This window comes from Cynocephalus volans, chromosome 9 (assembly GCF_027409185.1).
Source record: "Cynocephalus volans isolate mCynVol1 chromosome 9, mCynVol1.pri, whole genome shotgun sequence".
NCBI classification, from domain to species: domain Eukaryota; kingdom Metazoa; phylum Chordata; class Mammalia; order Dermoptera; family Cynocephalidae; genus Cynocephalus; species Cynocephalus volans.
In genome coordinates this window covers 38,402,620-38,429,264 of record NC_084468.1, presented here as the reverse complement: position 1 = coordinate 38,429,264, position 26,645 = coordinate 38,402,620, and positions in this window count along the sequence as shown.

Below are 26,645 nucleotides of genomic sequence, written 5' to 3'. Positions count from 1 at the left end.
CTAAGGAGTACATGATAATTTGTACCCTGAACAAGTTTAGATTTAAAAGAGAACTTGGGGAAATCAAAGGCTCTCCTCTGGTACCAGTTTACTGTTAGCTGCTTAAGTCAAACTTAACATTGTATAAACTAGTTTTTTTTTTTTTTTAATTGTCTAACAATTCCCATCTGGTTAAGTTTTAAGAGTGCAATCTCTAGAGCCAGAATGCCTGAATAAGAAACTGAGCTTTATAAGTGGGTACCTGTATGACCTTGAGCCCATTCTTTCATCTCAATATGCCTCAGTTCAGTTTCTGTATCCACAAAATGAAGATCATTGGATCTTTAGGGCTGCTGTGAGCATTAAATCAGGTAATCCATGGAAATGGTTTAATGTAACACGTACTAACACTCAGAGAATATCAGCAGTTATTGTCATTATTATTGAGTAATAATCCTCCCAGTAGATGGAAATAAAAGATAATAATTTGAAAGGAATCTGAAACCCAACAGAAAAAATTTCAAACTTTTAAAAATGACACATACAAAATCCCATTTAGTAATTTGTTCAGTCAGTACTGAAATGTATCAAAACCCTCATTAATCTCTAAGATTCTTAAGAAAACTTGCTGCCTCTTGTCTATAAATTTTACACTGCTGACTCAACTATCCTCCAGTTTGAAAAGGGTTTCCATCATGGTTATGGTTATTCACTGAGCTGCATACACCTTCATTGTGGTAACTAATGGAATGCATTTTTCCAAATATTGACACTGTACGAGGTAGATCATAACAGTTGGCTGGCAAACATACTAGTGAACTGCTTCTTAAAACAATGAAACGGGCCGAGCCTGTGGCGCACTTGGTAGAGTGCGGCGCTGGGAACGCTGCGACGCTCCCGCCGCGGGTTCGGATCCTATATAGAACTGGCCGGTGCACTCACTGGCTGAGTGCCGGTCATGAAAAGAACAAAAAAAAAAAAAACAATGAAACCCTTAACAGTGGCTTCCTTATAATACATGTTTTTGCGTGTTTTCTTTAGATTGGAGCTGGACATATTTGTATGTTAATATCATTGTAAGATGCTGTTATTAGCAAAGCATTTTCAAAGCAAGAGTTCTTACCCTTTTGAGGTCTGAATTTTTGCATTATCTATTATTTACAAGTACAGCCTTACTTAATAACTAGACCGTACATGTCTGTATAATTTAAGTGCTAGGAAGTTCCTGCCATTTAATGGTACTCATTCCTATGGAGTTCAAGCCAGCAGGCTTAAATACCAGATGAAGGGATCTTCAACCAGACAATCAACAGGCCATCAATGGGCCAAGGACATTTCATGTTCTGGATATAATATTTGTTTTCCCCAATGCCAGTCACTAATTTAAAACTTCAAATTTATTTCATTGCTTATGGTGAGAGATTCTCTTCGCTTGCAATGCCCCTTCCTCAGATCTCACTAGGATAGGAAAGGGGGCTTTGGGAAATGCAAGAGAAAACAGACAAAGGAGCGTAAACTTTGACCTTGATACAGTAAAGATAGTGAATCCACTGATCGTCTTACAGATAGCACATTCCAGGCCCAGCTCTTGATGGACAGACCCCCCCCTTCCCCTTCTACATTTAAAGATTCAAAGCGTGCCATCTCTTCCTCAGCCCCGCGTCAAAATAGGTCTGTCTGAAAGTAAGATGAGATGGAAATGAACGTTAGTGTTATGGAACGAACTGGACAGAGAAGTGACTGACACTCAGAGGGTTGGAGAGTCAGGTATTTTATTTACGCTGGTGGGCCCAGATGAGCTAACCACTCCAAGGTCTGGACCCTGAGCTCAGGTTTTACAAGGCTTTTATAGGTGGACTCTTCTGGGTTTTTAAGTTTCAGTTTCCCAGCCCATATATGGTCAGGGCAACTGTAAGTTTTGGTTTCTCAGAATTCATGTGGTCTAGGCAGATAAGCAAGCTTGGTTACAGAAGCGGAAAAAAAATGCAAGCAGTTGATTAGCAGCCGGACTGTTGCAATAAGCAAATATTATGTAAAACACAAAACAGACTAGTGAGAGAGTTCATTTTGAATTTTTCCCAACACTAGAGAATTCTGTATGAGGCAGAGAAGGAAAGGTGAGGTAGTTCCTGGCGGGGAGGTGGAGGGTGAGTGAAGAGAGAGAGAGGAGGAGGTTGTAAAGGGTTAAAGAACTGCCAAAGTGGAGTAAGAAAGAAGAAAGAAAGCTAAAATGTGGGAGAGACCAGAAGAAAGTATTGCATGGGGTGATCTGGGATGGAAGGAACACCTTGCAGCCAAGGATGAGCTGAATAGACAGAGGACAGTCCACCAACTGACATCACTTTCACTCTGTTTGATTTAGAAATAAGACTTAATCTATAGTAAAGATCATTTTGTACACTTTCTGTTATAGGCTGAATTTGTGTCTCTCCAAAATTCATATGTTGAAACCCTAATCCCTAGGACCTCAGAATATCACTGGTATTTGGAGATGAGGTCTTTAAAGAAGTAATTAAGTTAAAATGCAGTCTCTTTAGGTGGGCCTTAACCCAATACAACTAATGTCTTATAAGAAGAGGAAATTTGTACACAGACATGTGTGTGCACAACGGAACAACCACATGAAAACAGAGGGAGAAGCCAAGAAGAGTAGCTTCAAAAAAAACCCAACCCTGGGACCCCTTGATTTTGGATTACTAGCCTCCAGAACTCGAGAAAATAAATTTCTGTTGTTTAAGCCACCCATACTGTGGTATTTTGCCATGGCAGCCTAAGCAAACTCATACACCTGGTCTCTGATGTGTTTTTGTATAACAGTGATATTATCTAAGGACAGATATTCCCACTGCTTATTCAGCTTCGAATGCCTGGTCCTGGAATTTAACAAATATGATGCACTGCCATGTTTCAGGCATTGTGATAGGTGCAAAGGATACAAGGACAAATACAGCATTGTCTGTGCCCTCAGGTGACTATAGTATCATGTATAAAAGTCACCTAGGCAGGGTTTTATGAACAGAGTGTGTAGGAGAACCAAGGAGGGAGTGACTGTCCAGCCTTCATAGTGGGGAAGACCCTGTGACATGATCTGAAAGAGAAACCCTCTAGTTGAAGTGTTCTCAAAAGGTACATTGAGAAGCAAAGACTAAAACATGATGTTGACGTATGTACAGATTTTATATATAATGAAATTTTAAAAGCCTAGTGATTTTTAAACTCTAATATTATTCAGGTTCAATGCCCCTTGATGAAGCAGTCCTTTAATGTTTAAAATATCAGTAATATGTTATTTGCACATCTTTTTCAGAAATTAACTCCTATGCGTTAAGAAGGACTCTTGTCAGCAAACAGAAGATATTCAACTCACACTTGTTTAAGAGAGATGAGAATGTATTGGCTCATGCAGGTCAAAATCCCAGACATGTATACATATTTCCTGCAGGTGCAGTTGCCTCTGGGGACTTAACTGATATCATGAGAACTACCCCCCTCCCTCTTTCTCTCTCTCTACCTTTCTCTTATTCTCTTTCTGTCTCTTGGCACTATTTTCTTCTGGTTTATTTCATTTGTACACAAGCTATATCTCTACTGTGGCTCTTGGCACCCCTGGGTTTATATCATAATTAAAACTAGGGATTCCTACATACATAAAGCTTCTCCAATCAAATATATCAGCAAAAATTTCAGTATTTTCTCTGATTAGATATTCATTACTTCACATATTGATCCTGAGCTAAATGCTATTGCTAATGGAATAAAATATACTTATCGGTCAGACCTGGAGCAGTGGCCACCTCAGGAAATGGAATCAAAGAGTGAACAGAAGACTAAATCCCACTTGAACTGCATGGACTGAGAGACAGGGTGCTCCTCCATAGAGAAATTGTGGTGCTATCTAGGTAAAGTGTGATGGATGATGCACAGGCAAAAACAATAGTTGATATGTATGCTGATTAATATAGAATAATTTCTATTTTACATGGGTACATGCCTTATCTCTCCTACTTTGACACCTAAATAGACATTTTTTCCATCTGTTTTACATTAAAAAGAGCAAAGATACATGTAATAGGTAATGTGTGCCAATCACTTTTTCAGGATCTTACACATATTAATTTATTTAATATGCAAAACAAATGGATAAGGTACCTGTATTATACCCATTTTGCAGATAAGGAATCTGAGCTACCAAGGGGTTAAGTGACTTTTCAAGGTCACATAGCAATAGGGGGCAGGGCCAGAATTCAAATACAGCTCGGCTCCAGAGTCCATTGTCTTATCCACTACACTACCACTTCCTGTAGCAGGTGTTCAATTAAAGTGTCCTGAGTGGTTAAATGACTAGAGGCATGACAGATACAGCTTCAGCAGCAGAACAATGAATTGAATTCAGAATTCTTGATCACCACTCTAAGATTTCATCCGTGAGAACCTCTTGCCTTTGAAATGATTCACTTCAGTGTTCTTCTGATTTAATTTTTCTTAAATTTTCTGACTGAGAGTGTCTTTTCATCGGCATGCATTTCATCCCTACTTCTGAATGAGAAAAAAATTTATTTTAACAAGTGTTCCATTTATTTATTTCATCTCGTTTAGACCAAGATACTCTTCTAAAAGCTCCAGTAGTCTAGGGAGTTACAAATCAGGATGCTAATCTGTGAGACTAATTTTATCAAATGTTAACAGTACTGTCAAAATATTAAAGATGTGATTTTAATACCCTGTTAGAAACATATTTACAAATGGGAAATTTTCACAATACTTAGGCTTCAGTCTGCAAGAAAATGGTGTATGTGGCTTTTTGTACATTTGGCTTTTTGTATAATTATAGTCATGATTTCTATACTAGTTCAATAGGACAATATCCATTTTGAATCAACTTTGATCTTGTCCACAGAATAATTCCTTCTAAACCGAGACTAATTAATTTTAGTCTTAGAACTATGCATTGATGGATACTGGGTGTGTCGATACACACACACACACACACAGAGTCACGTACACACACACCCCTTCCCCCTACTCCATAGCTATCATACATCAAATCTTTGCTTGATTGGGTACAAAACTATGTTATCTACCCTAAGTGAATTATTGTGCAATATAGGCATGTACTCAAACAACACACTGTACCCCACAAAAATAAATGCAAATAAAATTAAAAAAAAATAAATCTAGTCTATGGAAATAACTCTCTATATAGAGAATATTGTATGCATGAACATGTTCATTACTACATTAATTATACTAGTGAAAACCTTGGAACAACCAAATACCAACAATAAAAATATTAAGTGATTTTTTTTTTTTAAGTTTAGAAGAGAAAACATTTAAAGTTCTCATAAGTTAAGGAATAAGTCTGGTCCAAAATTATCAATATAATCTAGTTGGGACTACATAGAAGCAACTTGAAGTTTCCCTTTCTGCTGAGAGACCCCCCCACAGAGCAAGATCAAGTTCAAGGTTATCTTAAGCTGCCTTTGCTCTCCAGAGCCAAATGACAAACAGGTTGATCTTTCAGTATCCACAAGTGTGTGAAAGATGTCCTGAGTACTGCTTAACAGTTGAAACAAATATCATAGAACTCTAGGATATGAATTTCTTTCTCTCTTTCTTTCCTTCATTTTGAACAAATATACTAATTCACCAAAAAACAGTCAATGCATAATTAAAAGGTGAATGATAATAAATGCATTTTTAAAGTAATCATGAATTTGATTTTGTAATGAAAAGTAGTAAATTTTTAAGTTGCTAAAATTATTATGATATAGCCAAATTCAATGAATATTACTAAACTGAAATAATAGTAATAACATGAATATGGAAAAGAGAAAGCTGTGAGGAACATTTTATTTAAAAATGAAATAGAAATTATAGTGATAGTATCTTCGAAGAAGAAGGAAAAATGTTAGAATTTTAAATCAGTAAAATTAAAATATAGTCCAATTTTATAATGTTAAAAATGTCATCGATGCTCAATTGCTTTTGAATTAAGGTTATATATATTTATACATATGTAACATATATATTAGATATATTTTTTTTATATTTCTTTATATTTCAAAATCATAAGAATTAGGTATGCTTGAAATCCAAATATAGAGATAAATCATAGAAGATTAACCCAATAGTACAGTGAAAACAGTTAATCTCACAAACAAATTTCAATGTTGTTTTTTCACTTTATAAAAACCACCCATAAATATTTTTGTTACTTTAGATATTCTGCCAAAAATATTCTCTCTATTCCTGTCTACTCTAAGCCCGTTATGTTCCCCTTTTCTTTTATATCCACGAGTTAAACAATTTTTATAGTTTCTCAGGCATTAATAATTTCCTCAATTGACATCAGTGTGCAGAGATGAACATTTAGAATCCAGTTATCAGCTTCCTCATCACTTAGATTGTCAGTTTCATTCATCTTGCCATGAGCAAGTCAGTATAAAATAACATAGAACCTATCAAGGAGAAATGAACTGATGGGGCCTCTTATTGTTTTCTGTTTTACTCACTGCAATTATTAGCTCATTTTGTGCACACATTTTTGATATTCAGAATTCGGAAAAAGTAGGCATGATTATTACCAACAAAAATGTCAGCTTTTCGGAGCATATCCTTGTTTGAAAAATTATGATGGATATCACTGTGAGCATAAAAGAATTGGTGGCAAATTCTAATTTTAGATGCGGAAAAAATGGGCAATCACTGTCCATTTGGGGGCTCTCTATTAGTTGTGTTTGAGAAGACAAAATCTGATTAATATGCTCTAAGAAAAATTGGAAAAAGCCTTCTGATAGCAGAAGACACTGAAGAGTCGACTAGGCAGCCAGAGAACCTGTCGCATGGAAAATCCTTAACAAAAGGCACTAAAAAAAGGACTGAAGTACTACAATGAATGTAACTGAAATACAATGAAATCATGTAACAAACAATCTTTTTTAATTAAATGGTCAAAGTCACAGTGGCTGAGGGGAAAACAAACATATACAATCTTTGAAAGGCAAATAAGGAAAGAAACACGTAGTGCTATCAATATTAAGCTAAAATCTCTGATTAACATGAGTGGGTTTCCTGCTAATTTGCAGTGTAATCTGAAAACGTGGTTTGTCTTTCCTGGGAACCATGGTCAGTGTGAGGCCAGCAGTTTGGTCGGGTCTCCCAGGGCACCTGAAATCTGGTGAGAAGCAGAAGTGTCAAGTAAAAGATGCCGTCGAATGTAAATATGTGCAGAAAACAGCAACATTGCTGGAAATGTCTCCAGTCTGGTGCCTGCTTGGAATACTATCAAACCATAAAAAAAAGGAAGAAAAGGTCTGAGAAAAAATGAAATTATAAAAGAAAATAAATACTTGAAGAAAAAACATGTTTGAACTGTTTTTGTGTCAGTTATTGTGCTAAGTGCTTTTACTTACTATATCCTTTAGTCCTAGAAATAATTTATATAAAATGCTAAGTACAATCTCTGCCACATGGCAAGGCTCTATAAAGGTAAAAACAGTCATCTCCATTATTATTATTGGTTACGCCTATTACTATTAACTTTTCATTGGGATGTGAAGATGTTTAGTGAAGATAAAAGGGGGTGGGACTTAAATTTATTAAGTGCCTAGAATATGCCAGATTTTTACATGTCTTAGTATATACATATATCAACTTAAATAACTATGGGAAGTAACTTTAGTATCCCAATTTATAGGTGAGAATGCTGAAATTTTCTCTTTCATCTTAAATTCTTTTTTTTTTTACTTTCCACACTCTCTTCCTTACTTTTTAATTTTTCTTCTCTCTTTCTTTCCTTCCTTCATTTATTCATCTGCTTCCTTCCTGAGATCCAGAGAACAGTTGATTCAGTTATAGAAATAGATATAATGTGTGTGTGTATACACACATGTGTATATATACAGTCAGCCTTTCGTATCCATGGGTTCCACATCTGTGTATACAACCAAGCACAGATTGAAAATATTTGAAAAAAAAAAAAAAAAAGAATGGTTGCTTCTGTACTGAAGGTGTACAGACTTTCTTTCTTGTCATTCTCTGAACAATACATAGCATTTACATTATATTAGATATTATAAGTAATCTAGAGATGATTTAAAGTATACAGGAGTATGTATACGGGTTTACGCAAATACTATACACCATTTTATACCAGGGACTTAAGCATCCATGAATTTTGATATCCAATCTCCAACAGGTTTCAAGGGACAACTGTACGTGTGTGTGTGTGTGTGTGTGTGTGTGTGTGTGTGTGTGTGTGTGTGTGTGTGTGTGTGTGTGTGTGTGTGTGTGTGTGTGTGTGTGTGTAGTCCCAGTGAAGGGAAAATGATGTTGAAACATGTTGAATCACATTTAAATTAAGAAATCAATGCAGGCCACATATTCAGCTAAAGGAGAACTGAAAAAAAAAAAAAAATTTGGGCTCTGAACATTCTTAACCCATAAGAAAGAAAGAAGAGCAGTCTTATAGAGGTTATTGTGATGTATGATAATAGGAACAGATAATAAATATACTCTTATATGTTCTTGATACTTTCTGCAAAGAGAAGGTAGAGTAAAAATATTCTGCTCCTCCTCCTCTGAGAAACTGTCCCACCAAAGAATAAAAGAAATGCAAAATCAATCGTCAGTGAGACAAGTAGACATTTGTAATTGAAACACAATGTAAAAAGACAGAAGGCTCAGAGAGGAAAAGTAAACTGCTGAGCAGAGATGAGATTCAAAGTAAAGTGAAAGAAAAAAGGCAGTTCACTTTTCCTGGGCAAACCCTGGAAAACCTTAGGAATTGCAGACACAAGTTAAGGCAGAGAAAAGGTGAGGGGCTGAAACGGGCAAACTGTTGGAAAAGCTGTTTCACAGCAATTAGATTCTCACATAGTCCCCCTTTCCCTGCCCACTTATGGAGTCAGGTGACTATTCTTCCCTGCCCTTGAAAGAGATAGGAAGTGCATTCTATGGAGAAACTGATAGGGAGAGGCTCTGGCCCAGAAACAGAGTACTCAGGTGGGTCAGCGGAGGGAGGGAGACAGGGTCTTAGTACGTATGGGATTTCTAAGTTAGTCTCCCTTGCCCAAATTGGCTCTGAGCACCACTAGCTAAGCATTTGTTTGTTAGGCACAAGACCAAAGGATCCTTTTCTGGAAAATTGGATCACTCTAGAAAAGAGTTCTAAAGTCAGCGACAGCTGAAGAAAATCCAGTACATGACATCATAGAGAAATGGATAATCTACAAGCTACCTCTATGTAAGCAAGTTTTTCATGTGTCACTCTTAAATATGATCACCAAATTTTTCAGCATGAAGGATAAAGCATAACAGATAAAGACTAAAACAACATAAAAAATAACTCAGAATAAAGACAACTGGGTTAAGAAAAAGGAATATTAACAAATTATATATTATATATTGAATTACTATACACTATACTATATATTTTATATTATATAGTATATATTACTACTGTTATTATATTATAATATAGAATATCACATATAGTATATTATTATAACATATCATAATATATCATACAATTACATTACACTACATAATATGTAATATTATATAAAATAGCCTGAGAAGATGTATACATATTATATATAATAACCTCAGAGAGATGATAGGATATTGCATCCTTAAAATAAAGAAAAATCATGTTAAAATAAATAGTACTTAACAACAAAAAATATTTCCTGAAAATTAAAAAAAAAGATCAAATTAGCAATTTCAGTAGAATGCCCAATAGAGGTTGTGAAAACTAACAATCTACTTTTCCTTTTTTTTTTACAATTTACTTTTTAGTATATTTATACATAAAATAGAAGAGAAAGTGTAATATAATTTGAGGAGTGATACAGGAGGCTTAACAGCCCAGTTTCAGAATGGGACAACAGAAAGTACTTGTGGGGAAAAAATAAAGACCATTTCTCCAATCCAGATAGAGAGATGACTTTCCAAAACACTGCCCAATGAATAAAAACGTTTCATACTTAAACACATCATCATAAAATTTCAGAACACCAAGTATGAAGAAAACATTCTAAAAATTTCCAGAGAAAATAGACAGATACAAATATAGGACACCAGTATTTCATGAAACTTCTCAACAGCAACTCCTGAAGCAAGAAAACAAAAGATAAATCCCTTTAATATTTGAAGGAAAATAATTTTTCACCCGAAGTTTTACACAAACCTACTTCATTAATCAAATTTGTGTGTAGAATTATGAATTCTCAGATTTTCAAAGTCTCTGAAAAGGTACCCTCCATATACATTTTCTTATAAAGTTCCTAAAGGGTATTCTCCAGCAAAAATGAAGTGAGTAAACCAAAGTAGAACTCTTCAAAGCTCATCCTCAGAGAGAAGGCCAAGCAAAGTCTCTGTAGAATAAAACATTTCTGAGTGAGCAGGACGTTGGAGGATTCCAAGAGATTTTTTTCAGAAATAAGCAATAAATTTTGTGCTGGATTAGCCTGTGTGGAAAATTTTAAGGACTGATATTTGACATACTCATTAAGGAGCATGATAAGACTTAGATGTTCAACAAAGAGTATGAAATATGGAAAAAAGTTTTAAATTAACTTCTGGGGAAAACAGTTCAAGAAAGGATTATCATAATTAATATAAGGTTTGTAGCAGCCATGAACAGTATTTGACTAATCATAACGATAAAAGCACATGCTTTTGAGATCCCTTTCTAGAAGGAAAACATACCCACATTACTGTAATCAATCATACCCTGAGCATTAGTTTACATATTAGTTACCCTCAGTTGCATACTGAAAATCAAGCTTTTCCTATTCTTCTCAAATAACCTCATCAGCATAGAATATAACATGGAAAACATCACTTCCCTTCACATAATTATTAAAAAACAGCTTCTTTACATGGGAAGCAACATTTACAAAGTTGTTTAACGGGATGGGTGAAAATGTTCTATTTAACTACTTTATATAAAGAGATTTTTCTTCTAACTTAGCAACATGGATTTAGGAACATTAAAATTCTCATTAGTTACTTTCCATAAATGCTGGCAGAAATCAAACTGTGCTTAAGACTCTTTCAGTGAACAGCTTGTGACTTTTTTCGAGTGTTTTTTAAACCGTTTTCATGAGCCTGGTGTCTGATGATAGATTTGTTTAGAGTTCTGGAAAGGCTATCTGGGTCACTGCTCCACTCTGGACGTTGTACCTCTTGACCATATGCTTTGAGAGTGCCTCACACAAGCTCTGCACAGTAGGAAACACTCTTAAGTTGGATAATGTTATTGGGTTGATTGTGCAGATCAAGAAAAACTATACAGGACACCCAAGCAATTTACTTTTATTAGAATTAACCCCCTCTCTCAATTGCACTGGATCGTGTTCCCATACAGATACTGGAATGTGGTCTTAACTACAATCCAAAGAAATTCAAAAGAGAATTAACTTTTTTACATTTTAGTAAAAAATGTAAATGTTATACCTTATATCTTCATGTTCATTTAAATAATTTAAATATATCATAGGAAATTTTTAAAATGAGATTGACTTTATACATATAGAAACCAAAGATGTTTAGTGGAAAGTGAAGACATGGTGTTGCTGTCTTACACTCTTTGAGAAGTCACGTCTAGGGGTTTTATTATACTGCCTCCAAGGCGGCTTCTGAATTTGTACCAACTGGTCTACATGCCTGAATGAATTGTAATTAATCCATATTTGAGTCACTTCGTAGGCTGGGCTGAAAATTTGATTTCAAAAATGCAAGATTCTTAAGGTTTTCATTTGGGTCTCAAAAAAATAATATAAAAAAAACCCAATATTGTTCTTCCACTTAATAGATGTTTCAAGGAATCTCTGTAGGCAAAAGAAGAAGGAAAGTAGTAACTTGCTGCATCTACACAACTTGGTTTTTTAAAAGTATTTTCTTGTATTGGGCATTTTTCTCTTATACATATGCTTAATTCAGAGAGAAGCAAACTAAAGAAGGTCAAAAGAAACACTAACCAGCCCAACCACAGCCAGCAAGACCTAATACAACCTACTTGCTATTGGTGAGATGCATGAATAGCAATAAGTTGCTCTGAAGCCCATTTTGGAGAATTTAGAAAACTCAGCAATCGCACGACTTAAGTGGCGTGTTGAAAACAAAGGAAACTTTAGGCAGTGTCAGTTAAATGACTACATTTATCTTTAACATGAATGAAAATTTACAGTATTTCCCCTGAAGGTAGAAAAAAAGTCTTAATGGTTGTTAGAGACATTAAAACATCTTTCAGGTATATCTTTACAACCTCAAGTCTCTACTAATGAATTTTTCCATCCCATGGAATAAATTCCTCCTCTTTGTAATTTTTATACTCTAGGCGTAAGCTGACATTCAGCAATTCAGCAAGGGCTCCTGAAGAAAATTAAGACCTCCTTATTATCCTAAGAATCATTCTTTTTACCAGAACATGTTCTCCTGGAAAAAAAAAAAAAAAAAAAAAAAGGAAAGCAATCCCATTATACAGGAAGATTTGTTGTCTTAGTTTATTTTGTGGGAACTCGGAGTCTGATTACATTTTGTATGGTGAATTGGTGAGGCAATATTATTGGACACTTGAAATTCATTTTTGTCTACTTTTTGCTCGTATCCACTAAAACTTAAAATGACTTTTGAACCCTGGGATTATCTTTAAAATATTTGTCTGTGACAAAGGTTTTACTGTGCACAGACTCTGCATTACTCACAAAAGGTCTGGTTTTGACATATGGTTCTCTGCATGAGTTCAACTGTTGGCTGACTCCCAATCTGTGAGCTTTACTGCCAGCTAGAATCAATATCATCTTGTGATAGGGCATAGCCATCTTTCTTTTGTAGAAACAGACATTAGTCTCTTGCTTTCTAAGTCATCCATAGTCTGTGCCACACATTTAGATACTTAATCAAACAATATCTTATATTCTATTTCATGTTTGCATATTTGGTCTTCCACAGGAATTCACTGAGATCAGGAAGTGTGTTTTACATAGTTTTGAATCTATCATAGTGTATTAGTCCGTTTCTGTTTCTTATAACAGAATACCTGAAACTGGGTAATTTATAAAGAAATAAAATTAATTTCTTACAGTTTGGAGGCTGGAAAATCCAAAGTCCAAGGAATACAAGGGCCTTGTATTTGGTTGATGACCCTACAGCAATGCAGGGTATCACATGGTGAAATAGCTGAGCTAGAGAGAGTAACTCCTCACTTGCTCTTCTTTTAAAGCCATCAGAACTACACCCATTATTCCATCAATGGATCATTCCTTTCACAAAGGCATAGTCCTCCAATCTAAACACCTCTTCAAGGCCCCACCTTTCTTTCTTTCTTTCTTTCTTTCTTTTTTTTTTTAAATGACTGGTAAGGGATCTCTTGGTGTTGTCAGCACCACACTCTCCCAATTGAGCTAACCAGCCATCCCTATATAGGGATCCGAACCCATGGCCTTGGTGTTATCAGCACCACACTCTCCCAAGTGAGCCACAGGCTGGCCCCAAGGCCCCACCTTTCAATTAGCATAATCAGATTTCCCACCTTCTTAACACTGCCATGATGTGGATTAAGTTCCAATCATGAACTCTGGGAACACATTTACCTATAACATATAGTTTTCTAATAGTGCCAGACACATTGGTAGGTACTCATTAACTATGAATTGAAAACTTCACATGAATGCTAACTACTAAATGCATTTTATATTGTCCCTATAATTTAATTTAAAAACCCATTATAGAATACGAATATTTATAGATTTCACAACCTTACCTTCATGAAGGTTTTAAGTAGTAACACCTGAGCCATGCCACAGGTTAAAGTAAAGGTATCCCAAAGAAAGGTGGATGCAAAATGTTGTTTATTCAACCATAAATGTGAGAGATGTTTGATAAACATAGAAAGTTTCCAGGCCAACTACTTTCTTTGTATCTACTAGATTTATTGTAATCTGCAGTCTCCTGTATGAAGATTGGACTTAACACACACAGGAGCAGAATTAAATAACTCATTGCCCTCATGAAACAGAAAATATCATGGCAGAATTGATTACCTGAGATGTAGTCCATACACTTCCCTGGACAGAAAGAAAATGAAAAGCCAAAGTAACACAAGAGGGAAAAATTATGCTTGGCTAAAAATAAACTATGTTTGTGCAATTATGTGCAATGATGTTTAACTATATAGTAAAAAACAACAAAAAAAATATAGTAACTATATTCTCATGTTATAGAATAAAATTTGTAATGTTTTTAAGAATTTTCATAAAATCCCAACTAAAAAGTATCCTCTAGTTATTTTTTATGGACATATCACAGGCCTATTGCAGTCAAGATGCCATTGCCAAAGTGGGGAAAAGATGGGTCGTACGTTCTGGGTGACTTGTGAGGGTTCTGTTAACTACCATCGTGGAATTCTTTTGACCTCTGCTCTATTTCTTCTCCCACCTTTGTTTTCTCCTCTGTTTTGCTGGAATATACACTCCTGCAGCTTCCCCAGAAAGAAAATATTTTTACGTTTTTTTAATTTGAAGAAGCTTTTAGTATTTTCTCTATCCAATACGCTCTGCAAGTTCCCAATGCTGTGACTGTGTATTATGTGCTTGGTTCTCACTGTGCTCAGCAGTTGGTGCGCCTTCTCAATCTGAATTTTTATATTTTCAGTCCTAGGAAATTTCCTTAAGCTATTATTTGATAGTTCTCTTCCATTTATTTTATCTCTTCCTGTAACTTCTCTTACTTTGCTGTTGGTATGTCTTTCTCTCTTATTTTCTTTTTCATTTTTTAAAATTTATCTTTCTAGGATTTTGTTCACTTTGTTTTCTAAGCTCGTTATTAAATTTTTCCTTCTGCAATTGTTATGATTTATATAACTTTCCAGATCTTTTTCTTGTTCCCTGATTCTTTAATATAATCTCCTTTTTGACTTCATTTCTGTAACATCTTTTATCTCTCTGAAGGTATTAACTCTGTTTCTTTTTTCTTTCAGTTGTCTCTGTTTTTCCCCTATATATTGTCTCTGTTTCCATCTAATTCACTTTGGTCATTGTCTTTCACAATACAGATTTTCTTGGATGATTCATGGATTTCTGATCCTATTTAAGATTAAGGCATGAAAAGAAAAACCCACTGGGAGTGCTGTGTGCATAGAGAGGAGAATCAGAGAGCTAAGCGCTGGTCTTCATTAAAAATCATACCACAGTGCTATTATGTGTATGGCGCAGTGCTTGGGTTGCCATTTTCTTCAGAGAGGAATCTCACACACTCATCCCTGGACTGATGCCCAGATCCTGTGAACCAAGCGGGGAGTAGCAATTGTCACTTCAGTGAGTAAAATCTCCATCTCCAACAGGATGGTGAGGACTTGTCCCTCCCCCTGCAGGTAGGCTTCTGGGAATCTAACCACTCTTAATATTATGGATATTACTCAAGCAGGGCCTCTGACAGAATTACAGCACAGAGCAATCACTTGTTTGTTTGTGACTTACCTTTTCACTGATTTACTTATTTATTTTATCTGTCACAGCCACTTTAAATTTTATTCAACGATACTTCCCCTGCTCTGATATGAAAATTTCCAGTTGACCAAGGTTGACTTTCACCAAGGTTGACTTCAGGCTCACCATCTCCTCTAACTCCAAAACTCAGACTCCGTTTGTGATTAATTAGCATGCTCAATCCTGAGCAACCTACAAGTGCTACATTTAATTCATCAGTAAATCTTGCCCCCTCATCCAGTCTGGGATCTTCAGCACACAAAGCCTTTAGTTCAGGAACGGGTATACAGTTGATTTTTCTTCTGTCTGTCCACACTTTTCAACCTCCATGCAGCCTGCTCTTGTAAGTTTCTCTCCCCTGTCATGTTGTGACATTGTGAGAAGATGACACATTTTCACAAAGGGTGCTAGTATCGTCTAAACTGGAGTGCTCTAGGTGACAGATGTTTAAGCTTCACTCTTTCCTGGGCACCTATGTGGGATCCTTGCAAATTTCCATGCCTTGGGAACTTCCATCACAGCTTTTTGACATGGGAAATGCATGTTTTCCTTTAGATAGCAGTAGGTATCTCCCTTCAAACTCTTGTTTCCCAGAGGTTCTACTCCACAGGGATATTACTCTTGGAATCCACTTGCTCATAAGCCAAAGACCTGTTGGGTTAGAATTGAACAGCTCCCAGATCGCTCTCTTATTTTGCCCCAACACATCCATGAAGCGCACAGCAGCCCATACTCTGCCTTCCTCAAGCAAGAATCAGGCACCTGTTGTTTTTGTTCTCCCAGTATCAGGAACACACTTCAATATTGCTAAGTGGTCCCATGGAAGCCTTATTCTCTAGGCTTGAAGGAAAAAAGAACTGTGTGCAAAAATTCTCTGCAAAGAAACCAGTTAATACAACTTTTATTTATTCCCTACTCTCTGAACATTTTTGTATTCTACAAATAGGTGATGAGACCAAGAGACATGGAGCGAGTTTCTTTCTGTTTCTTTTGTAAATAATGCCCTTGGTGATCTGGGACCTTGCTCTGAAATTTCACATCTCCCATATCATTGTGTCTCTGCAGAAACTTAGTTGTAAAACTCTGTTACATAAACTCTTCATACCTCACCATCAGAGGTTTAGTGTCTTTTCTGATCATGTTTGTATTCTGATATATTTATCACCTTCTTCTGTTGGTTCCTCTCCTAACCTGGTAAACAATTAGATAAAGAATAGAAATACTTATAAATGGTTAGATGAATGAATAGATCATAATGAATATTATGTGATAAAATTCTCTAGTGGAAGTTTGCTGATACTTTTTGAGAGACCTAGCCCCTCACCATGTTACATGGATTGGATTGAGATGGATCTGCCATTTCAGTGCCCTACTACATACTAAGTGATGACTTTTCCTTCCCCCTTCAAAGTTTACCTTTCTCAGCCCTCAACTAGTAGAATCACAGAATAAAACCCTCAGTATTGCACTTACTGATGAACATTTTTACCACCATTAAGAAAAATATTTCAGGCTGAAAATTTTAGACACAGGATCAAATAAGGAAAAGAAATATATTTGTCCAGGGACTTTGAGGAACTCTAATGCCCTCTGTCTTCCTCTTTCTTTCTAATTCCACTAGAGCCAGATTAGTAATGAAGTTTGATATCTGAGAACTCAAGTTGTCTGATTTCTTCCTAGCACTATTCTCAGTTCTGCAAAAAAGTACATTTTATAAATTCTTCCTTCAAGAATCACTTATTAAGTATTTATCATGTGAGATACAATATCCTAAATCCTTGGGATACAAAGATGAGAGACACAAAATAATAGAAAATGCTTTAGTAATGTCATGAAAAAGTAAGGTCGGAGTGCCAAAAACAAACAGATAAGTAACTGGAAGAACTAGAGCATACTTCACAGAGAAAGTGACATTTTATCTAAAATTTAGAAGAATAGGAATTCGAGTGGGGGTTTGAGGGGTCCAGAAAAAGAGGAACAACATTCTAGGCAAGAAAACAACATGAGCAAAAGCATGGGCATGCGGAGTGAAACCTGGTAAATTTTGAAGAATGATACAGCTAAAGAAGAGAGGATGATGGGGATAGAACTCTAAAATGAGGATATGAGGAAGTTTGGGGTGAGATTGTGACAGTCGTATACATTGTTTGAAGGCATTTACATTTCTCCTGAAAGCGTTCCAGAAACAGTTTTAAGAGAGAGAGCAGTGAGATCATAAACGTCATCCTGAAAATTAACACTGAAAAAATGAGAAGAGTGTCCTGAAAACTAGGAGTAACCAATGACTGAAGCAATGTATTCAATCATCCATTCCTTCACAAAATACTTATATAGTATCTCTGTAGGTCAGGCCCTAGACTAGGAGCTAGAAATGCAGACAAAGCCCTGTCCTCGGGGAGCCTATATTCCAGCAGGAGAAAATAGACATGATGGGTGCTTTGTGGAAGATAATCAGGGTGTTGTCTGGAAAATAACTTTAGCAAGGGTTAGAAGGAGCACATGCTCCTTTCAATTAGGCAATCAAAAAGGTGTTTTTCAGGATATGACCCACGAACTGTCTGCATTGGAATCACCTGGAAAACTTGTTACCGTGCAAATTCCCAGTCAATGAATCAGAATTTCTGAAATCCTGCATATTTTAACAAGCACCCTAAGATAATTCTTAACCATACTGAAGTTTGAAAATATAGGACTCCAGACTTGGAGCCTAATTAGAGGGATATTGAACAGGTGAAAGAACACAGGAACAACGAGGATGGAAAGATTCAGGGAGATTTGAAAGATATTTAGGGAGTAGGATCAACAAGAGAGAAATATGATCCAGCTTACTGACCGTTGTGCATAGTTGATGGCCAAATAATTTGATATACACGATGAACACATTCACGTCAAGGTTTTAAATGATTTATAGTGCCTTGATAGATTACTCTCCTTCAGTTGCAAAAGATTTTACATTCTAACTGAAGAAGATTCCTGAGGAATAAATCTGCAGATGTAGAAACTTAGGCTTCCTGACAGGTGGAGGAAAAGATATTTTAGGCTGGCGCAAACAGTTATGATGAAAGTGAAGCTAATGCTGAAGCACCCAGAGGACGGAGCAGGCAGACAATTTAATTCCAAGGGGAAAAATTACAACTGCCATACTTCAGTTTAATGCTACTCTAACATCATGGATAATTTTTTATACTAAATATTTGAGTTCTTCTGGGGATTAATGTAATTGCATGTGTTGAAGAAGAATTTACGGTCAACACAGGCCCCTAGCAGAGTTCTCATTAATCCCCAACATTCAATTTTCAAGTTCTAAACCACAGAGCCTCTGAATATATGGACTTACGGTGATCGCACAAATGGTTTTTGCTATAGTTATGAAAGATTCCTTTGGAAAGAAAACACTTGAACATGTTTGCTGTTTATGTTCCCAAAAAGTGACTATATCAGGAGATGCTAACAAAAATCCGTTTCCTCTCTGCCACGGCAGCTCGTGGGCCCAGTCCCCAAGAACATGTATACTGAGATCATGTTTTTATATAGTAGAGTATAATGATACTGCATTCTTTTATAGCACTTTAGGGTTTATAGAGCTGTTTTATGCACATTATATTAATGAATTTTTACAGTAAATTTATGAGATGTTTATTAAGCCATTTTAGGCATAAAAAAACTGAGGCTCAGAAAGTTTAAGTAATTAGCTCAAGATCACATATCTCAGTAGCAACAGGGCCCAGAATCCCAGCCCAGGCATTTTGGCAAAATGTTCAGTGATCTTTCTTCATGAAATCACATATTTCAGGAAACAATGAGGAGAGAAGCTCTGCCATGGGATCCCTTTCACCTTTTTTTAGCTCATTCTCCCTGTCCTTTCCTTCCCCTCTCTCCCCTCCCTTTCTCTGTCCTTCCTCTCTTTTCCCACGTATCCAGTAGGCCAGTGCTGCAGGTTATCTCAAATCCTACCAATGAGAAACTGTTCAGGTTTCCCCTTCTTTGGTAATACTTTTGACTCTGAACTCCTTGATTTTCAAAGCATAAATAGTGCTGTTGACTCATTTCCAGAAGGCCCAGTTCTCAGCCATCTGTAGCTCTTGTCCATAATCTGAAAGACTGACACCCACCAAGATGCCATTGCCCAGTGATAGCTCAATTCTCCTCTGGGTGTCTGACCTGTAGGTTCATACAAGGATAGAGGGAGAGTCAGCCTTCGGTATGAATGGGCCACGAATGTTGGTAGTACTGTGTCTGGCAGCTTCTGCATGTTCCCATCTTCTCCCTCTCTACTCCATTCTCTGTCTTATCAGAGATCACAAACAGGACATGAGGGACGAAGCTGTATCCACCTGTTTTGTTTTCTGCTTTTTCCCTGCTCTTCCTCCTCTTCTCTAGGAGGGCCACATAATTTTCACTTTGCCACTACTCTGTTATCTTGCATCAGGCTAGCCTCACTTTACTTGCCCTTTCTAGCTTCTGAGAGCATCTAGTTTGCAACTCTCACTCTAGCTCATAAGTATTCTGCGATCATTCTCTTCTTTACCTCACATGGACATGGTCTCCCCACTGCCAGGAACTTTGCTTTCTGATTTCTAATGCTCAGCCTTAACGCTTTGATACCTAGTTTCCTGAACTTCCTTACATACAAATCTCAACTTCAACTTTGTGATATATAATTGAATTAATTTTAAAAGGATGTCAAATATGACAACATATTAATGATCATCAATTCTGAGTAGCTGTGTGTAACATTTCTTTCAACATTGTATGTATTTTTTGTATTTTAAAACATTTCCCAAAATAAAAACAAAAATTTTAGTAATCCTTACTCTACCAGTTCCCATATAGTTTAACCCTGATGCGGCCAGTCCCTGGGTGTCCCCTGAGCTATCCCTTCTTCTTCAACCCATGTATTTGCAGTTTTAGATATCATTTTCTCTTCTCAGTATAGTGAATTACAGCCTAAGATATTTTTGTCTGAAGACAATGTATTTTAATATCGTTCCGGGAAACAGTGCTTTGATCAAAACAATAAAGCTTAGTGTTGAAATATCAAACATCTATTCTCTAGCTCAGAATTTCAAAGTACGTCATGTACAAAGAATCTATATTGAAGTGGTCACATGTTTGTGCAACACAGCTGGTTCTTTGCTGCTCTATGGCTCTATGATTTGCTTTCCCTCCCCTGCACTGTGACATCTGAGGGCTGCCTTTCTGAGTCTCTCTTATGGCCAAAATGCTTCATTCCTCACACTACCCATTTATCTCCTGCTTGATCACCATGTCTCTGCTTAAAAATCACTTTTTCAGGTAGAACTGTCCTGAATCCTCAGTCTAGGTTGAGCTGCTTCTGTCATAAGTTTTTTTCGTAGTTGTAATTACTTGCTCAGTGTCTGTCTTCCCACCAGGCAGAATGCTACATGGAGGTGGGGACCAATCCATCTTATTCAACGCTGCATTTCAGTGGCGAGTTCATTGCCGAGCATATCGTGTGCAAGAAACATTTGTTGATTGACAGATGAAAGGAAGCAACACTGAGGGGTGTGGGGAAGAGGGGCAAAACAATTACTGTTTTCCAGAAGTGTCTATGAACCAGCTGACACCCTTGAGCTTTTAGCTTCCTATTCTTTACCAGTCTGCTTGTTTAATTTCCTCAACTTTTGCCTGTGCTGAAATTCTAAATGAAAGTATCAGGGGAAACATTCACAAGGGATAATTGTGACATAATTATTAATAACCGAGGGCTTCTGTGGCAGGAAACTCAGTGCCTCTCTTGCAGCTGAAGCTTGAGAAGAAAACACTTAACACTCAGTAATGTCTAATAAATCAGGGCTTCAACAAAGTTAATTAACTGGAAAGCACATGACTTGGAAAACCCCATTAAAACTCTCCTAGATTAAATGCTGATGAGAGGCTGGACCAATCTCTGACTTTACATTCAATCCTCTGCAACTGGAAAAGTTTGCCGCTGGTGGAAGCACCTGGTTACACACTGATAAGGAATATGTTAGAACAACTTCTCAGACAAATGAATTATAAGCACGTGTCAAAGTTTTACTTCAAACGTGCTCTGAGAGAAAAGGTTCTGAGGGAGGCCAACTGAATGATTTCTCTTTATTAGGAACATTGGGTGTCTGATTTAAGATAATTAGGAAATAAAGGTTAAAATCAACACATCTATGAATGTTTGGAGAAAGTTTATCCTGATCATTACACACATTCAGAGAGCTGGTCGGTGACTAACACTAGGTTCCAAACAAAGGTCTTGATCTTTTTAAAACTAAACAGAAAGTTGTCCAATCATTTCATTATAAAACTCACTTTCTAGAAAAGTTCGTAAATTATATCATACCAAAAAAAAAAAAATGTTTTGTTCCACACCATGTGGAAGCTTATGTATAAAAATATATATATAGTTAGATATATAGTTAGAGAGAGAGCTCCCTGGCTCTCTGGCCTTAGGAAGGGTGAAACCCCAACCCTCATTCCCCCTTACTATCAAAAGGAATGAAATAAAGTTGAGTTGGGGTTGACTACTGTTGACTACTGCAAAATATTTTATTCAGTGTCAATATCTAAGGTTAATCCTCTTAGCAGAAGGACATGCTGGCTTATTGTTTTCTGTTTTGGATAATATTTGGATTTATTTTTCTTTTCCATAACCTCTTCCTAGTGGTAAAATGGAAAAGAAAAGTAAACTCTTGGCTAAGAGACTAAAAAATCTTGAGTTCTAGTGCCAGCTCTGTTATCAACTCCTACTCTGAGCTCAGATAACCTTTTTTTAAAAATTGATTATGTACATTCATGGGGTACAAAGCTGACATTCAGCACCTGTGCCGAGAATGTGATGGTCAGATCAACAATATCAGGATGCCCTTTACCACAAATTGCAATTATTCCCCATGTCCTCCACCCATTTAATCCCCAACTTCCCTCCCTCTCCGCATTCCCTCACTCTGCCCCTGGCAACCCAATGTATGTTCCCTCCCTCTGCAAGTCCAACCCACCACTGTGGTCTTTCTTTCCTTCCTTCTTTCTCTCTTAGCTCCCACTTATGAGTGAGTACATGTAGTATTTCTCTTTCTCTGCCTGGCTTATTTCACTTAACATAATTTTCTCCAAGCTCATCCATGTTGCTGAAAATGGCAGAATTTCATTCCATTTTATGGCAGAGTAGTATTCCATGGTGTATACATACCACATTTTCCTTATCTGGTTGTCTGCTGAAGGACATTTAGGTTGATTGCACATCTTGGTTATTGCATATAGAGCTGTGGTGAACATGGGAGTGCAGGTATCCCTTCAAACTGGTGATTTCCATCCTTTGAGTACATACCTAGGAGTGGGATTGCGGGATCATACAGTAGATCTATCTGTATTTGCTTGAGAAACCTCCATACTCTTTTCCATAGTTGTACTAAGTTACCATCCTATTAACCATCCTATTAACAGTGTAGAACCTTTCCCTTCTCTCCACCTCTTCACCATCATATACTTTTATACATCTTTTTGATTACAGCAAGTCTAACTGGGGTGAAGTGATATCTCAATGTGGTATTAATTGCATTTCCATGATTATTACTGATGTTGAGTATTTTTAAAGTGCCTGTTGGCCATTTGTACATCTTTCTTCTAAAAATATCTGTTTGGCTCCTTTGGCCATTTTTTAGTTGGGTTATTTGTTTTGTTTTGTTTTTTCCTTTTTAGTGGTTTGAGTTCCTTGTATATTCTGGATATTAATCCCTTGTCAGATGTATAGTTTGCAAATATTTTCTCTCATTTTGTAGGTTGTTGTTTCACTCTGTTGGTTGTTTCCTTGCTGTGCAGAAGTTGTTTAGTTTGATATACTCCCATTTACTTATTTTTTCTTTTGTTGCTTGTGCTTTCAGGCTCTTGTTCAAAAAGTCTTTGCCCAGTCCTACTTCCTGAAATGTTTCCCCTATATTTTCCCTTAGTAGTTTTACAGTTTCAGGTCTTATACTTAAATCTTTAACAAATTTTGAGTTGATTTTGCTATATGGTGAGAAGTTCATTCTTCTGCTATGGATACCCAATTTTCCGAGCACCGTTTTTTTAAGAGGCAGTCATTTCCCTGATGTATGTTTTTGTTGCCTTTGTCAAATGTCAGTTGGCTTTAAGTCTGCAGGTTGATTTCTGGGTTCTCTATTCTGTTCCATTGGTCTGAATGTCTATTTTTATGCCAGTACCATGCTGGTTTGGTTACTATAGCTTTGTAGTATAATTTGAAGTCAGGTAGTGTTATGCCTCAAGCTTAATTTTTTTGTATCAGGATTGCTTTGGCTATTCCAGGTCCTATCTTGTTCCATATGAATGTTAGAATTGGTTTTTCTATTTCTGTGAAAAATTTCATTGGTATTTTCATGGTGATTGCATTGAATCTGTAGATCACTTTGGGTAGTATGGACATTTTTATGATGTTAATTCTTCCAATCCAAGAGCATGGAATATCTTTCCAGCTTTTTATGTCTTCTTCAATTTCTTTCAGTAGTGATTTTTAGTTCTTGTTGTAGAGATCTTTCACCTCCTTGGTTAAATTGATTCCTAGGTATTTTATTTATTTTTTTGGTGGCTATTGTAAATGGGCTTACTTATTTGAATTCTCTTCCTGTTAGTTCATTATTGGAGAATATAAACACAACTGATTTTTGGACATTGATTCTGTATCCTGCAACCTTACTGAAATTATTAATCAGCTCTAAGAATTTTAGATAGACTCTTTAGGTTTTTTAATACATAAGATCATATCATCTGCAAACACGGTGAGTTTGACTTCATCTTTTCCAATCTGGATGCCCTTTATTTCTTTGTCTTGCCTGATTGCTCTGGGTAGTACCTCCAGTTTTATGTTAAATAGGAGTAGTAAGAGAGGGTATACTTGTCTTATTCCTGTTGTTAAGGATTCAGGATGATATCTGCAGTGGGCTTGTCATAGATGGCTTTTATTGTGTTGAGATACTTTCCTTCTATACCTAATTTGCTGAGAGTCTTTATCATGAAGGATGTTAAATTTTGTCAAATGCTTTTTTCTGAATCTATTGAGATAATCATGTGGTTTTAGTCCTTTATTTTGTTGATGCGGTGTATCACATTTATTGACTTGTGTATGTTGAACCATCCTTGCATCTCTGGGATAAATCCCACTTGATCATGATATAAAATTTTCTTGATATGTTGCTTATTCTGATTGCTCATATTTTGTTAAGGATTTTTGCATCTATGTTAATCAGAGATATTGTTTTGTAGTTCTTTCCTTGTATCATTGTCTGATTTTTGTATCAAGGAGATTATAGACTCATAGAATGAGTTTAGGAGAGTGGTCTCTGTTTCAGTTTTTTGGAATAGTTTGAAGAGAGTTGGTATTAAATCCTCTTAAAGCCTTGGTAGAAATCAGCAGTAAAGCCATCCAGTCTTGGGCTTTTCATTGTTGGGAGACTGCTGATTACTGCTTCAGACTCATTGCTTCTTTATTGATCTGCTCAGGTTTTATATGCCTTATTGGTTCATTCTTGATAGTTTTTATGTGTCTGGAAATGCATCCATTTCCTCCAGATTTTCAAATTTGTTGGCGCATAGTTGTTTGTAACAGTCTCTAATGATTTTTTGTATTTCCGTGGTTTCAGCTGTAATGTCTCCTTTTTTGTTTCTGATTTTTGTAATTTCAGTTTTCTCTTTTTCTTTTCTTTTTTTTTTTTTTTTGTTAACCTAACCACTAGTTTGTCTATTTTGTTTATCTTCTCATAAAAAACAACTTTCTGTTTCATTGATCTTTTCTTTCACTTTTTGGGACTCTATATTTTAGTTCTGCTCTAATCTTAATTTTTTCTTCCTATCTTCTAACTTTGAGATTGGAATGTTCTTGTTTTCCTAGCTCTTTTAGGTGTAGCTTCAGCTGTTTACTGGAAATCTTTCTACATAAGCATTTATTGCTATAAAATTCCCTCTTAGTACTGCTTTTGTAGTATCGCACAGGTTTTGATATGATGTACCTTTATTTTTATTGTTTTCTAGAATTTTTTTTATTTCCTTTTAAATTTCTTTCAGACCCATAAGTCATTCAGGAGCTTGTTGTTTCATTTCCATTTATTTGTATAGAGTCTTGAGTTTTGCTTGTTATTAATTTGTAGTTTTAATCCATTGTGGTCTGAAAAGATAGTTGAGATAATTTTGATTTTTTTAAAGTTATTGAGACTTGATTTGTGACCTAATATGTAATCTATTTTGGAGAATGTGCTGTGTGCTGATGAGAAGAATGTGTATTCTGTAGTTTTTTGGTGAAATGTTCTGTAGTATCAGCCAGGTCCAATTGGTCTACGTGCAGTTTAAATCCTGTGTCTCTCTGTTGACTTGTTGCCTAGATGATCATTCCAATGATGAGAGGGAGGTGTTCCGGTGCCTCACTATTATTGTATTGGGGTCTATCTCTTTCTTTAGGTCTAATGGTGTTTGCTTTATATATATGGGTGCTCCAGGGTTGAGTGCATAAATATTTATGATTTTTATGTCTTTTTACTGGATAGATCCCTTTATCATTATACAGAGATCTTCTCTGTTTTTATGCTTTTTTGTTTAAAGTCTATTTTATTTGATATAAAAATAGCCACTCTTGCTTGTTTCTAGTTTCCATTTGCATGGTATATCTTTTTCCATCCCTTCACTGTTAGTCTGTGTGCATCTTTACCAGTGAGATGAGTCTCTTGAAGACAGCATATAGTTGGGTCTTGTTTTCTAATCCAATTCATTAGTCTATACCTTGTGACTGGGGAGTTTAATCCATTTTATTTAGGGTTGCTATTGAGAGGTATTGTCTTATTCCTGGTATTTTACAGTTTTTTGTTTAGGTGTTTTAAGTTCATTTGTTTCTTTCTTCTCCTTTGATTATTGGTCTTCAATGTTTGTGGGGTTTTGTTTGTTTGCATTTTGTTTTTGTTTTTATTTTTGAGGTGGTAGTATTTAGTTTCTTTTGTCTTTCTCATTTGAATTTGTGTTTTACTAGTGGGTTTTGTTCTTACTTGTGTATTTGTGGCAGTGATTAGTGCTTTTTGTATCCAGATGCAGAACACTCTTGAGAATTTCTTACAGGGAAAGTTGTGTGGTAATAAACTCCTCAATATTTGTTTGTCTGGGAAATACACTATTTCTCCCTCATTTATGAAGGATAGCCTTGCTGGG